The sequence below is a fragment of the Dipodomys spectabilis genome, unplaced genomic scaffold (assembly GCF_019054845.1).
Source record: "Dipodomys spectabilis isolate Male_0828 unplaced genomic scaffold, ASM1905484v1 ptg000188l, whole genome shotgun sequence".
In the NCBI taxonomy this organism is placed as follows: Eukaryota; Metazoa; Chordata; class Mammalia; order Rodentia; family Heteromyidae; genus Dipodomys; species Dipodomys spectabilis.
The window spans coordinates 3,097,647-3,112,633 of NW_024870865.1; positions in this window are offsets into that span (position 1 = coordinate 3,097,647).

Here is a 14,987-nt window from a genome sequence, read left to right on the forward strand (position 1 = left end):
CTGAAGGTGTCCAATGCACTCACAGACCCCTCTGGCTGGAGCCAGGACCTGACTCAGGAGCATCCATACATGGGAAGGCTCTGATGATGCAGAACGGGCCAGCCTGCTGCCTCTAACCCTACCTTCTCCCAGCCCTTGCAGGCCAAGGAGGCTCAGGGACAGCTGTCCGGTTGCCTGGCTCCCCACCCCCTAGCCCATGCTGTCCTAGACCGCTTCCCCATCCTCACACCCCCCCTCTCCCTGGCCAGGCCTTTCACAGGGGTTGGGGCGATGTCAGCTGGGGAGTTGGGGAGGGGGCACAGACAACAAGGGGGCAGCGTCATGGAAACGGGCACTTTCACGGAGAAATATTCTGTTTGGCCTCCTTCCTTCATTGAAGAGCTGTCAGGAGCCCACACTGTCCCGGGACCAGGCGTGACAAAACCTATTTTCTGCCTCAAATTTGATTGATTAAAAAACTTTTTAGGAAAACCATGTTAAAAGAGTGAAAGAGAGAGAGAGTGGGTGTGAATGAGAGACAGACAGGCAGACAGGCAGACAGACAGACCTAGAGGGGAAAAGAAAGAGAGAGAATACAAAGTGCCACCGGGGAGGAGGGCTGGGGAGAAAAAGGCCACAGGCAGGGGACAGCTCCCCCTGGGTCCCCCATCCCCCTCCCTCCCTCCGTCCTACTGCAGGGGACTGGTGTCAGTGGGACACCACCGCATAACCAGGCAAAACAGAAAGGTCAAAGGAAGCCTGAAATCTTCACACAGTGGTTAGGGAGACAATGAGGGGCCTCTGCTCACCACAGACCTGCAGGTGCTAGCTCTGGACAGAGGCGGCTAGCCAGAGCGGCTGCCTGTCCCCACACAGGGAAAAGAGCCTCAGGCCTGAGGAAGGCAGGGCAGCTGTCCAGGGTTAGGGGTAGGAGCAGGCCTCTAGACTGATTTTTTTTTTTAGTCATGGGGTTTGAACTCTGGGCCTGGGCGCTGTCTCTGAGCTCTTCAGCTCAAGGCGAGCGCTCTACCACTTGAGCTACAGTGCCTCTTCCAGTTTAGTCATGCTTTCTCCCAGAAAGCTCCAAAGAAATCACCATGCATTTACTGAGCCCCACATACTATGCGTGTGATCCCCATGTCAGGCATGAGGAAAATAAAACAACACAGTTACAAGTGCAGAGTTGGGGAGAGTCCACTTTGAATCTCACCTCTGTCACCTATCACCAGCTATGTAAGGACCCGCAGAAATAATGCTTAGCCCAGTAAGTACTACTATTAGCATAGTAAGTACTACTATTAGCTTCTACACACCTGTTTCTAAAAAGCTCAGAGAGGGCCAGGCTCTGATGGCTCATGCCTTTAAGCCCAGCTTCTCAGGAGGCTGAGATCTGAGGATCACAGTGAGAAGTCAGCCAGGGCAGGAAAGTCCATGAGACTCTCATCTCCAATTATCCACTAAAAAGCCAGATGTGGAGCTGTGGCGCAAGTGGTAGAGCATTAGCCTTTAGCAAAAACAAAAACCAAAAAACTCCTCAGAGACAGTGCAGGGTGAGTTCAAGCCCTCATATCAGTGCACGCACACGTGTGTGCACACACATACATACACACATGCACACAAAGCTGGGAGAGATCCAATAACTCTATTCCCAGGCATAAGCCCCAAAGACGAAACACAGAGATTCAAACAAAAATTTGTATACACAAATTGTTCACTATTCACAATAGTTAAAAGGGAGACGCAGCTCAAGGGTCCATGAATGAGGAATTGGTCCTCAGGAAATCTAGCCACACCATGGAGTACTATTCAGCTATAAAAAGGCAGGAAGCCCTGACACCTGCTACCACATGGAAAATGTACCGTACATTGCATGATTCTGGTAATACCAACTGTATCTAGAACAGGCCAGTCCATACAAGCAGACCTGTGGTTGTCAGACACTATACAAAGAGGAGAATGGGGAATAATTGCTAATATTAGAGTGTGGAGTTTCTGGGGAAAAAAATCTGAAACTAGAGATTGGTGATGGTTGTATACTCCTATGAGTATACTTAATGCTCCTGAATTGTACACATTGGAGCTGGGCACTGGTGGCTTCACACCTGTAAACTTAGCTACTCAGGAGGCTGAGATCTGAGGATTGTGGCTTGAAGCTAGTCTGGGCAAAAATGTCTGTGAGACTTTTATTTCCAATGAATTGACAAAAAACAAACCTGGAAGTAGAGGTGTGGCGTAAGTGGTAGAGTCCTGCTAGCCTTGAGCAAAACAACAAAAAAGCTCAGAGACAGCTCTCAGGCCCTAAGTTCAAGCCCTTGGACTGGCACACATACCAACACAGAATGAAGGTCACACTGGTACATTTCATAGTATGCACATTGTGCCACAATCAGATTCTGTGACATGGCTCAGGAAAAGAAAGGCGTCTCAGCTCAGCAGCGGCGTGAGATAAGTCTAACCAGCGGCAGAAAAATACGGTCATTCCCAAAGGGTCCTTCTGTCCCTCCAACCCAGTTGAAGGATGAGATTTGCCACCTGAGCTATCATCCCTGGGCAAGAAGAGCTCTGTAAACACACACTTCAGGAAGGCCACGTGATCTCCTTGATGGGCCTCCCCTTAACGCCCCCTCCCCATTCAAGTCCCAGTGACTCTGTGTCCCACACACCACCGCTCCCCTGCGCACAGAGACAACGTTTTCTTCTCCAGCGTGGAGCTCCAGATAACTTCCGATGCTACTCCGCCTCTGGAGAGCAACAAGCTTTTCTCTCTCAGCTCTGCCTTCATGACTTCCCCACCCCCAGGGCTCTAGGGCTTTCCAAGGTGGAGCAGTCCAACCAGAAGGAAAGCCTCAGGTAACCCAGGGCCAAGGGCTCCAGGGGTCCCCTAGGTTCTCATCTCCTGCTCCCTGCCCACCCCTCTCCCCGCCCCTCTCCTGCCTACTCCTGAATGCCTGTGCACACAGCAACCCCTGCCTTGGCCCGGGAACTGTCAGGAGATCAACAAACAAAAGCTGCTTCTTGACAGGGAGTCATTTATATTTTAGCTTCGTTCCATTATCCTAACGAATCCTTCATCAGCAGATGCAATATTAACAGCAGAAAATCAGCTCATTACATCCGGGGGGATTTCATCAAGCCGGCAATCATGTGTGCAGCTCCCCAAGCCTTCAAGAGGCCAGTGGGGCTGTTATTTATTTATTTTGTTACTTATTTATTTAATTTTTTTGGGTTCTTTCCACATAATTGCGCCGCATCTCAGATCTTTAATAAATAATTTGTAGGTCCTGAACTGCAGACGGCTTTGCTCTCTGCCACGAGAGCCTGCATTAGCCAAAATATTTACCAATATTTAGAAGTCATTAGACTCAGGAGGGAAATGGGGAGGGGGTTACTCAGCTCTTCCGGAAACAGCCTGGTTTGGGGTGATAGGGTCTGGCCCTCAGTCTTGTCCTGTGGTCCCATCTCTGAATCTGAGGGCATTAGACCCTCTCTGCAGGCCGTGGCTTGCTTAGTCTGGTGGGAGTTTCTGAGAGAAACTGGATGGGAACTCAGAGACTGGGCCAGGCCCACCTTGGGGGCACTTCCGGTCTTCTTGAGGCTGATGGGCTGGCACAGCAGCAGGGGCTGTTCACATGGGGTTGCTGGGCACTTACTGCCTGCTACCTGGTGCCGCTCAGCGGCTAAGAACCAAGAAGCTGATCCATTCCTCTCTCCTTCTTCCCACAGCTGCGCCTCCAACCTCATTAGAAAGGGACACGGAGGGGCTGGAAGGCATACGTGCCCCATTTTACAGATGTGAACACAGAGGTTCAATAAACTTCAGCTCTCTGCTCCAGGCAGCATGGTGAGGGGGGGAAAAATCCAGTCTCCCGGTGGCTCTGCGGAGCCTCTGTTCTTTCCATGTGCTTTCCAGTCTGTAGTCCAGCCTTCCAAAGGCTCTTGGCTCTAAACCCCCAAGGCTGGCGTGGCCACCAGCGCTGATGGGCACCCCCGCTGCCACCACGGGCTGGCCATGCTTTCACAGGTTTTTCCCAGCGGGGGCTGGATTTCTGCCCAGCCAGGAATGTGCTCCCAGGATGTCAATTCTAATCTCCCCAGCGCTCTGACAGAATTAAGCTCCAGTTTGTCGGACAACATCCCAAAGTTTCAGAAATCCAGGGCAGACTCTCTAATCAGGCTGCAGGACAAAGGTCTGGCCTGACCCTGTCACTTCCATTTATTCCTCCTGTCTGTCTCCAGGCCTCAGCCCTTTCTGAGGCTTCCTCCAGCCTCTGCCCTGCCCTGGCCAGCGTGCTCTCCCCGCCTCCCAGCTTTCCCCCACCCAACTCCATTTCTCCCTGCCGCTAGGCTCCTGGCGGTCAGCTGCTTACTTGAGGGAGCTCTGCGCTCACTCATCTCCCTGGCTCATTCGAGTACCTCTAGAGTACCTGGCTGAAGCCAGGACTGGCCAGCCTCTGTCCTGTTCCAGGGGGCTCAACCAACTCCGCCAGTTAGCAAGAAGTAACAACTGTCTGCAACCAGAGGCACCTTGAACAGAGGACAGGCTGGGCCTGTGGCCAGGACTCACGCTCTTGGCTCTAAAGAACATCAGGCTGCTGATGGCTCACACCTGTAATCCACGCTACTCAGGAGGCTGAACTCTGAGAATCAAGGCTTGAAACCAGCTTGGGCCAATGAATCCAATTGGAGCCTCTGATCTCCAATTAACTAGCAAAAAAAACCTGGAAGGGGAGCGGTGGCTTAAGTGGTAAGAATGCCAGACTTAATTAAAAAAAAAGAAAAAGAAAAAGCCAAGTGAGAGCATGAAGCCCTGAATTCAAGCCCCAGGACCAACACAAAAATGAACACATAAACAAATGTCATTATTTATCTGCTTAAAAAATACAAATAAAATAAAGGATTGTGGAGTCCTTAGGAAGGGGCACGAGGGGCCTGAGGGTTGACTAACAGGGCCAGAAGCACCTCAGACAGAAGGAGGAGGAGTACCCCAGACAGAGGGAGGAGGAAGAGGTGCCTTCCTTCTGTACTCTGTGCCACACCCAACTGACTTGGGAGCCCCAAGTTCTCCTGTGCATCTAGAGTACTAGAACCTGCATCTCTTTCCAGCTGGAGTTGTACCCATTGCTGGTTAGAAGAGGCAAGGCCCTGTGGTGGGTATACAGAAAGGCGTGGCGGGGGTGGGGTACGGCTTTGCTCCCATTTTGGGGGCAGAGGGCCACAAAAGGCATATGGACAGTCAAGAGGATGCCCAGGACTATGGTACCTGAGCTGCCCACAAGGCTGGATCCCTGGGCAGGTGCTTCCCAGGCAGGGGCAGGAAAACACATTCAAAGGTATGAGAAGGAAGAAACAAATGGAGATGCCAACTTGCTGGGTTTTTCTTTCTCTCCCTTCCTTCCTTCCTTCCTTCCTTCCTTCCTTCCTTCCTTCCTTCCTTCCTTCCTTCCTTCCTTCCTTCCTTCCTTCCTTCCTTTTCTTTCTTTCTGATCTTCCAGAAGGCATGGGAAATCTAAACTAGCCAGGATGGGGGTGGGGGCGGTGGGGGTGCCCCAGAAGAGCTGCCCAGCTGGCAGGCAGCACAGAAAGTCCTGGCATGCCACAGGTAGGCAGGGCCATTCTAGGGCGTCTCCAGTTGTGCCCGGTGACCAGGCTTCTGCAAGTCTCACCAGCCTCTCTGGCCAGGATGCAGGGAGTGGAGACCCCCTTCCTAGCAGGCTGCTGAGGGCTTTACCTTTAGAGTCCTGGACTGGCTGAGCTGGGGAAGGAGGGAGGAGATGGCAGTAAGGAGGGCGTGGCCCCCCAACAAATCCTTTCTCTGAATTCAAATCACCAGAATATTTTTACCTAATAATAGAAAGAAGAAAAGTCTATGAAGGCTTCAGTGAAGAATGGATGACTGCCCACTTGTCAGCACTTTCTAGAAAGCCCTTGGTCTCCTACCACTCTGGTCCCCCTCTTCAATCCCCCCCCCCCCAGAAAAAAAACCTTGCACCTTTGCTCCTCTACCTTTCCATCCACCTCATCTTTTCTTCCTTGCAATGAAGGGGTGAGTTACTAGGGATTTGTTTCTTTTCTTTCCTTTTTTTTTTTTTTAATGCTGTTTATCAGCAGATTGTGTGGAGCTGAGTGGCGTGAGCCTCACCCTGCTAAATAAAGCTTTGGTATTTCTGATAAAGCCATCAAATTCCTTATCGCACTGACACAAAGTGCATTTAAAGAGACAGACACCCTGTCCCTCCCTCCCCATTGCCCCTCCCCTGCCACTCAGTTCAGATTTCCAACTGCTCAGACACCAAATACGGCTCCTGAGGATGTGGGTGAGGGGCCGGGGAGAGGGGGTCAAACCGTCTCTAGCTCCCACCCTCCGAGCTCAGAGCTGCCAGTGCAGCTGAATCAGAGACTGGCTGAGGGTGTGGCACTCTGCTTCCGGACCCAACTTCTTGGACCAGAAGGGAACTATCAACAGAAACATCCCCTGAATCAGGGGATGTCCTCTGAAGCAGGACAATCCTGTGTTAGGACAACAGCGAGCAGAAGGATGAACCCTGGGGAGATTCGGGCCCGTGAGGCAAGCCCAGGCACTGTGAGCGGCCTGGCCTGGCCTGGCCTCACCACGGCAGGTAGCAGGTGCACGGATGGGTGGAGAGGAGACACAGAAGCTCATTGGACTCGGGGTCAACTAGGACTGTACGATGCTGACTGACCATTGGCCAGGTGCTCGGCAAAGGCCTGACTCCTCACGCAGCTCCCCAGCGTCGGCAGGATCCTTTGACAGTTAAGGAAACCAGGCCCCAGCCCCACTCCACAGAGCCAGGGACTCCAGCAGAGTCTTGCCTATGCTGCGCCCATGACAGATGCTCCTCCCCGAATCCAGGGGCGCCCTGACCTCTAGGTCAGAGTCCTGCCTACCCTCCTCCTTTAGGATTCCACAAAGACAGGACTTCCTGTGTGTCCCAGTGTCCCCTCCCACCTCCCCAGCCTCAGCTCGGCAGCCCCTGCGCCCACACACAGCCTGTTGGTTGAAGAATCAAATTTATTATTTTTAATTATTTTGATTTATCAAAGCAACAGCTACAATCATATTAGGCCAACTTGGCTTCTTAGCATTTAACAGATACAGCTGTTGCAAGACTCCTCCAGACTCCATAAAACAGCTCGCCTGTCCACCTGCTCCCCTAAAGGGCTCATCGGGCCACCTCTTCAAGATCCCCCAAATTGAGGGATACCAGACACTCCCCTGCCCCCCGCCCCCGAGACTTCTGTTCCTCCCTTGCCAAAAGCACATGTAGCTAGAAGTCACCAAGGACCCAAGGATTGGAAAGCAACCAGCCAGGGCCAAGCTGCCATGTGCTTGGGACATGGCCATGTCCCATCCCCTGGCTGCCCCCTGGCTCTTCTGGAACCCCAACCCACTGGCTGGGGCAGGCGGGGGGCGCGGGGAGGGGGTTGTCTCCCGCATGCCACCCTCAGCAGGCCTCTAAAGCAACAGCTCCTCTATCCTACACCAGTGACCAGGCCAGGACACACATGAGCCAGGTTAGTCTGCAGACCCCTGGCTCCAGGATGAATGGCTGGACTTTGTGTATGAAGAAGGAAGGAAGCTATGGCACAGAGAAGAGCATGATTTGCCCAAGCATCGCATAAAAACAGCACGACCAGAATTCACACAGACTCAAATTTATATGACAAACCCTTGCTCTTTTGGTCATACCGCCTTCCTGTTTTTTTTGTTTTTTCTTTTTTAAATCAGGGCCTTGTACTTTGACTTGGCTTTTTTACTATAGGCTGATGTTCTACCACTTGAGCCACACTTCTACTTCTGGCTTTTTGCTGGCTAACTGGAGGTAAGAGTCTCACAGACCTTCCTGTCAGGGCTGATTTCAGACTGGGATCCTCGTATCTCAGCCTCCCCAGCAGCTAGGATGACAGCTGTGAGCCACTGGCACCCAGCATCATTTCCTTCCTTTAGATCTGGGAGACACACATGCTGCCCTCACACAATGTTTAGGAAACTAAAGAGAAAGGCCCTTGGAGCCTAAGGACTTAGAATCTAGGGTACTGGGGAGGCAGCCCCAAATCACAGTTCTCCATAGGAGACCCAGGTCCATCAGAGCACGCAGGAGCAGCTGACCCACCTGTGGGGGCATGGGAGTTTGGGGGAGGTGGGGGCTCCATCAAGGAGTTGGACTGCCTAATCCTAGAACCTGGATCCAGGAGCCTGGCTGGCACAATGAGAGAAGATTGAGCCCAGTGAGAGAGCAGAAGAACCGCACTTCAAAATTCTAAGCAGAACTGTAAGTCACCTAAGGTCACTGGTCAGTGTGGGGGGAGGTCACTGCCAGTGCGGGAGAAAGGTCACTGCCAGTGTGTAGGGAGGTCACTGCCAGTGTGTGTGTGGGTCACTGCCAGTGTGTGTGTGTGTGTGTGTGTGTGTAACTGCCAGCAGGGTGGGGGTGGGGGAAGGGAGAGGTCACTGCCAGGGAGAAGGCAAATCTTGAGGTCAGTAGTTCAGAGACAGTCTAAACACAACACCTCTTAGTGCAGAGTATCTTCATACCCAAGTACTAGTAAGCAAGCGAGGCTCTGACCAGGAAGCCCCAGCTGCCTCATCCAGAGACTCAGACGGGCTCTGAGGCACTTGCTTCTAAGCTGCAAGGCCTGAACTCTGGCAGGCACCAATGGACATGGTATCTGGAACCTCGGAGGTCAAGTTTCCTTATCTAGAAAGTGTGCATGAAGATAGTGTCTGTCTCAGAGGATCGTGGCAAAGACTCAAAATAATGTGTGAAGCTCTGGGCAGAGGATCTACACATTTGTCCTGTGCAAAATGTAAGAATGGCTGTCACGGCCATGCACATCTTCACCCGCATGCTTTTCCTAGCCGGGCATGGAACCAGGGAGCGAGGCTTTGGGGCTGCTGGGGGCAGCTGAGATTGGAGAGGAAGTTGGTTGTTGCACAGGAGGGCTCAGGAACTGGCAAACATGACCGAGAGGGATCTTAAGCATGGGGTGGGGGGGGGCAGGGGGGGCTTGGGCTGTCACATTTGCCTATCAAAAACTGTACATTCACCCAGCTTTGCACCGGATTCATGCCCTAATATGGGCCCTGCAGCTTTCTGGGTTATTTCGAGTACATGTGATAATGACTCTAGGCTTTGCTTCTGCTGCCCCCAGAAAACTTTCCATGTGGGGAAAGGAGAGGGAGGACAGTTGGCAAAGAACGAGAAGGACACAGGAAACCCAAGGTCAGACAGTATTGAGAAAGTGGGCACAGATGGGTGAGCGACAGGGAAAGAAGGAGCAGGGGCTAATCAAGGGGCGGGGTGGGAGCCAAGGTGAAGAGAGACACAGAGATCTGGGCGGGACACAGGTGGGCAGCTAGCCGCACCCTCTGCCTACTACTGCCCAAAGCCCCAGGAAATACTTCAAGGCATAGCTTGTAACTCTTAAGAGAGAGTTTCAGAGCAAGGGTATCCTTGCTCATAAGTCTGCTGAGGGTCTCTTTTGTACAGTGGCCAATCTGAGCCCAGGGTCCCTTCAATTCTTTGATTTATTTACATACTAATTATCTTTCTGCTCAACCTTGGCCGGTGGACTCCAGGCGGCAGAGGGTTAACCAGATAGAGGGACTGCAGGGCTTTGCCTTCACTCTACCTCCATTCTACAGTTCCTAGCACCTACCTCCCCCACCCCCTGATCTTAGGAGGAAAAAAAACCCATCAAAATAACTATTTTATGTCTCCAAATATGCAGATCATTTTCTTTAATGAAAGATGCTTGACGTCTCCGATCCAATTAATATGCAAATGCAGGAGAGGATTTATTTGTGACATTCTGTCTGGGTGAGAGAAAACAAAAAAGGCCTGTTAACCAAAACACTAATTGCTGTGACTGATTGTCACATATCATCATTTTCATAGGATCTCCTCCATTCTGGGCTCGCGGGGAGCTTGCAACCAGAACTCACTCCACAACAGGCATCAAGGAGAAACAGGACAACTGGGTACCTGCCAACTTGTCCCCCTCACTGTCAGACCCCGAGTTGGGCTCAAGGAGGCCGAAGGTCCGTCTGGCTCTGATCCCCAGGCTTCTAGCTCTGACCTTCCATGGCCACTCCACCGCCCTTCCTAGGCTGCGGCTCACCTCGTGAGTGGAGTCTTGCAAACTAAACCAAGGGAAGCTCCAGTCTCTACAGCATCCAGCCGTGGCCTCAGCCCATCTAACCTCCCGGCCTTGGTGAGGACAGCTCCTTTTATGCCACCTGATCCTCCTGTGAGAAGCAGAGGCAGGCTTCTGTGATGGGGAAGAAGAGGGGTCCCCAAGCGGCCTCTCTGGGGCTCCTCAGTCACCTCTCTCCATCTCTCTTTCTCTTTTCCCTCAAGGTCATCCCAGCACCTGTTGAAAGCCACACCTATGGGAATGGAGACGTGACCCGCCGTGGTGTCTTCTCCTTGGTTAGACCACGAGGATCTATGGAAATTCCCGACGACTTCCAGGCACCAGCTGAGGCTGGGCAGACGCCTGTGCGGAGGCCTTGCCCCGCCCCCCCCGCCCCCCACGGCTGAAGCGAGGATGTTCCAGAAGGACTACCAGGCTTCCTTTTCCCCTTTTTGCTTTAGGGGTGGTAAGTAGGGGCATGAGTCACACAGGTACCCCTCTTCCCAAAGACCAAAGGGAACAGGAAAGGAAAAGGTATGTCTTGCTCAAGGTACATAGCCAAGGACAAGAGCATTCTGGATGCCACCTAGTTCCAAGCCCAAGACCAAAGGGAGCCAGAAGATTCTCTAACGTGGCCCTTCTTCCCACACAGGGGTCAGGGTGAGGGGAGAGCACAGGGCACCTTGGTCTTAGGGTCCAGCCCCTTGGGAAGCTAATTTCATCCATCCAGTTCAAAAATCCTGGGAACTCAAAGAAGTTGAGTTTTCCAGCTTCCCCCTCCACAAGGACCTTGAGACTCTCGAATTCATGGTTGGGTTGGCAGAGTAGGCAATGGTGAGTAGCCAGGAGGGTCTCTAAATTTTGGGAGGTGTTGACTGAGGGCTCTGACACACCAAGATGCAGCAAGTGTGCACCCGACATTGATGGTCCCCGGCTCCGCGGCCGCGCTGCCCCTCCTCGCCTCGGCCCAGGCATGGTGGTGACGAAGATGGCCGCATCCTACTTAATTCCCATCTCAGCCATCGCCAGCGCCTGCCCCAGCCCAGCTGCCTCCCTCGGGCAACTCCACCAATGGCCTCCAGGAAGAGCTGGCGCCAGGGTAGCATGGGGCAGACGCTCTTCCCCCCACAAAAGGCCTGCCCCCGCACCCCAAGAACAGGCTCAACAAGATGCCATGCGGGGGTGCTTGGAAGCCTTCCGGGAAGAGCGTAACCCTGGCACCAGTCCTGCCGGGAAGGAGGTGAGCTGGGTCTGCCACTCCGTCTGCCGCTCACCTGACTCGCGCCCACGGCGGCGGAGCACCAATGGGGGGAGTGCGTGGGTGCAGACGGGAGGCGGGCATCATGGCGCCAGGAGCCAAGCGAGGAAGGGCTGGCGGCTGGGAGTGGCATCAGGTTGGCTGGTCAGCTGAACAGTGCCCTGGCTGTACACTGGCATGGGAAGGCCCCGCCCGCCACAGTGGATGCTGAGTAGAAGCCTGAGAAGAAGAGTACGTACAGTGCCAAGCCTGTCTTCCACATCTGAGAAGCACTCACTTTTCCCCCAGCCTGCCCACCGTAGTAGCTGAGCGAAAGAAGACAGATTTAACTTCTCTTTGGAAACTCACCACATAGCCCGTGGGGCGCTGGGACACAGGGCATAATGCTGCGCCTCACCATGCCATGATTTAGAACCCCTTTAAAACAAACCCATCTGTACATTAAAACCACCCATAAAACAAAGAGTGAGTGAGCACAGCTCAGAGCAGTCTATTAAAGCCAGGCGCCTGCGCCCACCCCTGCCTTACCCTTCCCTCCCCAGTGCCCGGCCGAGGGCAGTGGACGCCTTACGGGACACAGCCAAGTCAGGTCTGGCTGACCAGCTGCTGATACTGTGCATGGAGGCGGAATACATTGCAGGTGGCTCTGTCATGGTCTAGAAGGAGCCGGGACCGTGATGCACCCTGGAAGAACCCTCTATCTTTCTTTTCTTTTCTTTTAGCCATGGGACTTGGACTTAGGGCCTGGGCACTGTCCCTAAGCTCTTCTGCTCAAGGCTGGCACTCTACCACTTTGAGCCACAGCGCCACTTGCGGTTTTCTGGTGGTTCATTGGAGATGAGTGTCATGGACTTTCCTGCCCGGGCTGGCTTTGAACCGTGATCTTCAGATCTCAGTCTCCTGAGTAGCTAGGATGACAGGTGTGAGCCACTGGCGCCCTGTCCACCTTCCCCAATGGTAATACCCATCACCAGTACCTCCACATGTCTACATCTCTTATCCCTACTCGGCAGCCTGGCTACGGGCACAGTCCTTTTTGTTTGTTTGTTTATTTGTTTGTTGTTTTCTTTTGCCAGTCCTGGGGCTTGAACTCAGGGCCTAGGCGTTGTCCCCGAGCTTTTGTGCACAAGGCTAACGCACTACCACTTGGACCACAGTACCACTTCTGCTTTTCCTGGTGGTTAATTGGAGATAAGAGCCTCACAGTCTTTCTTTCCCTGGGCTGGCTTTGAACCACGATCCTCAGATCTCAGACTCCTGAGTAGCTAGGATTATAGGCGTGAGCCACTGGTGCCTGGCTCACAGTCTGCTTCTTCTGGTCCATCTCAGGTGACTACTCTGGGAGCCATCCAGACTTCATGCACCTGCCAACCCCAGAACTCTCTTTCGCTTGCTCCTCAAAGTTCTCAAGTCTAAACAAAATCAGCAGGGGTCAGCCTCAAACTCACAGCCGAACACTAGCATCTTCCCCAACCATGCTGACCCCTTCGGGTTCTTGGAGGTGACACGTTAGGTTTCCACAGTCCCAGACATCACAAAGCTCCCATCTCTTGGCTCCAAGGGGTAGAAGGCTGATGTCCACCTCTCTCCCTCCCCCCAGCTTTAAAAACCAGCATAGAGTCCATGGGTTCAGGTCAAAGGCCACGTGGTCCAAGCAGGAGTATAAATAACCAGCAAATCCCTTCCCAGGGCTGCGGCCCCTCCCCAGCACCAAGAACCTTTCTGAGGAAATCAAAGTGAACACAACTGTTACCAAGTCACTACTAAAATATTTACCAGCCTGGCGAAGTGCCGAAGGTGCTTGGCACCGAGTGTTTGCTTATTTACAAGGCTGTTTTAAAGGGTAGAAAGCAAAATAAGGTAACCCGAGCTATTAAACCAAGGGGCCAGGTGGTGCCTACTGGCTGCCAGCTGCGAGAGGCACCCCGGGAGCTAGAACAGCCCCGTGGAGACCCCACCAAAAAGGGTCAGGGAGGCACACAGATAGGTTTTGGAGCCCAGGAACAACCAGTCCTCCAGCAAGGGTGAGAGATCAGGGAAGGGGACAGCGAATGTGCCCGAAGGTAGAGACCTTTTTCTCCTCCCTCCGCCAAACCAGCTGGGCCCCAGCATGAGCCCCAGAGTCACCCCTGGATTCCTACATGCTCACCCCAAAGGACAACCAGAGCATATGGAGGAGAATGACCCAGGGATGGGAGGGGGCAGGCGAGGAGGCCCAGAGGAAAGCAGGCGTGGGGGGCGGGCTGTCCCCCTGGCAGGGGGGCAGAAGCGGGACCGAAGGGGACCTGGAGAGAGAAGACATTCAAGCTTTCTCTTCCTTCATTTTCTTTGAAGTTTCCCTTGTGGTTTGAATTTAATTCTGATTTTCTCAACTTTAGCAGATTGAAGTTGAAATAACCTACAAATTACTTAATGTGTTGTAAATCTGGGGGAATTCAGGGGTAATGGGGACCACATGTTGGCTGGGAAGGAGCCCACAGAGGACTGAAAGGGGAGCCAGACCTCACAGACCTGCAGGTGGTTGTCACAGCGGGGGTAGGGATGCTAGATGCCCACGCGTCCTCTCCACACCCCCCTCCAGGGAGGGGGCTGGGGTTTCCCTAGGGGTGGGAGGGAGGATTCCCCAGCTGGCCAAGGAGCCTTGGCCTGACACCGTGAGAAAGTGTTAAGACCACAGACTGACCAAGTTGCAGACTGGGGCCGCCTGGTGACCGTGGACACCGGGCAGCCAAGTAGGCCGTATGCCAGGCATCCGCCAGGCCCCTCGGCCTTGCCAATGCCAAGGCTGGCCGCTGCTGTGTGCTGTGTGCGTGTGGCTGTCAGCTGAGCTCCTGCCTCCCGCTCCCCCTCCCGCCCGCCCTCTTCCGCAGACTTCTCTCAAGTACTGAGCCATATGGCTCCAGTTAAGCTCCATATTTTTCCTTGTCGATTGAAGAGACACACTTTCCTCTTTGCCAGACAGTTTGCAGATTGCTCTGTTGGCTCAATTTCTTATTGGATTTCTCAAAAAACCTGACATTTTAAATTAATTTACAGCCACAACAAAAAGAGTTCAGAATTTTAATGGTGTTGTAAGTAATTTTTAGGTAATCCACTCCAGATTTTGATATTAACCTCTGAAACTGGAGTTCATTCAGCTACTATGTTACACTACACAGTGAGGTCCAGGCCTAGGGCAGGTTGGGGGGTGCGGGAGAGGTGGGGGGAGTGGAGATAGTGGATCTGGGAAGCACAGGTTGGGGGTTCGGGGAGAGGTGGGGGGTGGAGATAGTGGATCTGGGAAGCACTTTTTTTTCTCTCTAGGAAACCCAAGGGAAATCCTGGACAGGTGAGTGGGTGGGTGAGGAGGGTGAGGAAGGGGGACTTACGGCAGCTGAGTGTCTTAGGGCCTTAGGAGAGTAATTCAGTTGTAACTGCTAAATGTCACCAGGCGACCAGGCTCAGCACCCTCTGAGGCCCTTAGGTCCAAAAATGGGGTGAGGCTCCATCCCCACTGCATCCCCAAATAATAGCAATGACAGTAATCATAGCTGTGACATTCCCTGTGGTCAGGCCCTAATAAGTGCTTGGCACACATTAGCTGGCACCTCAGTCC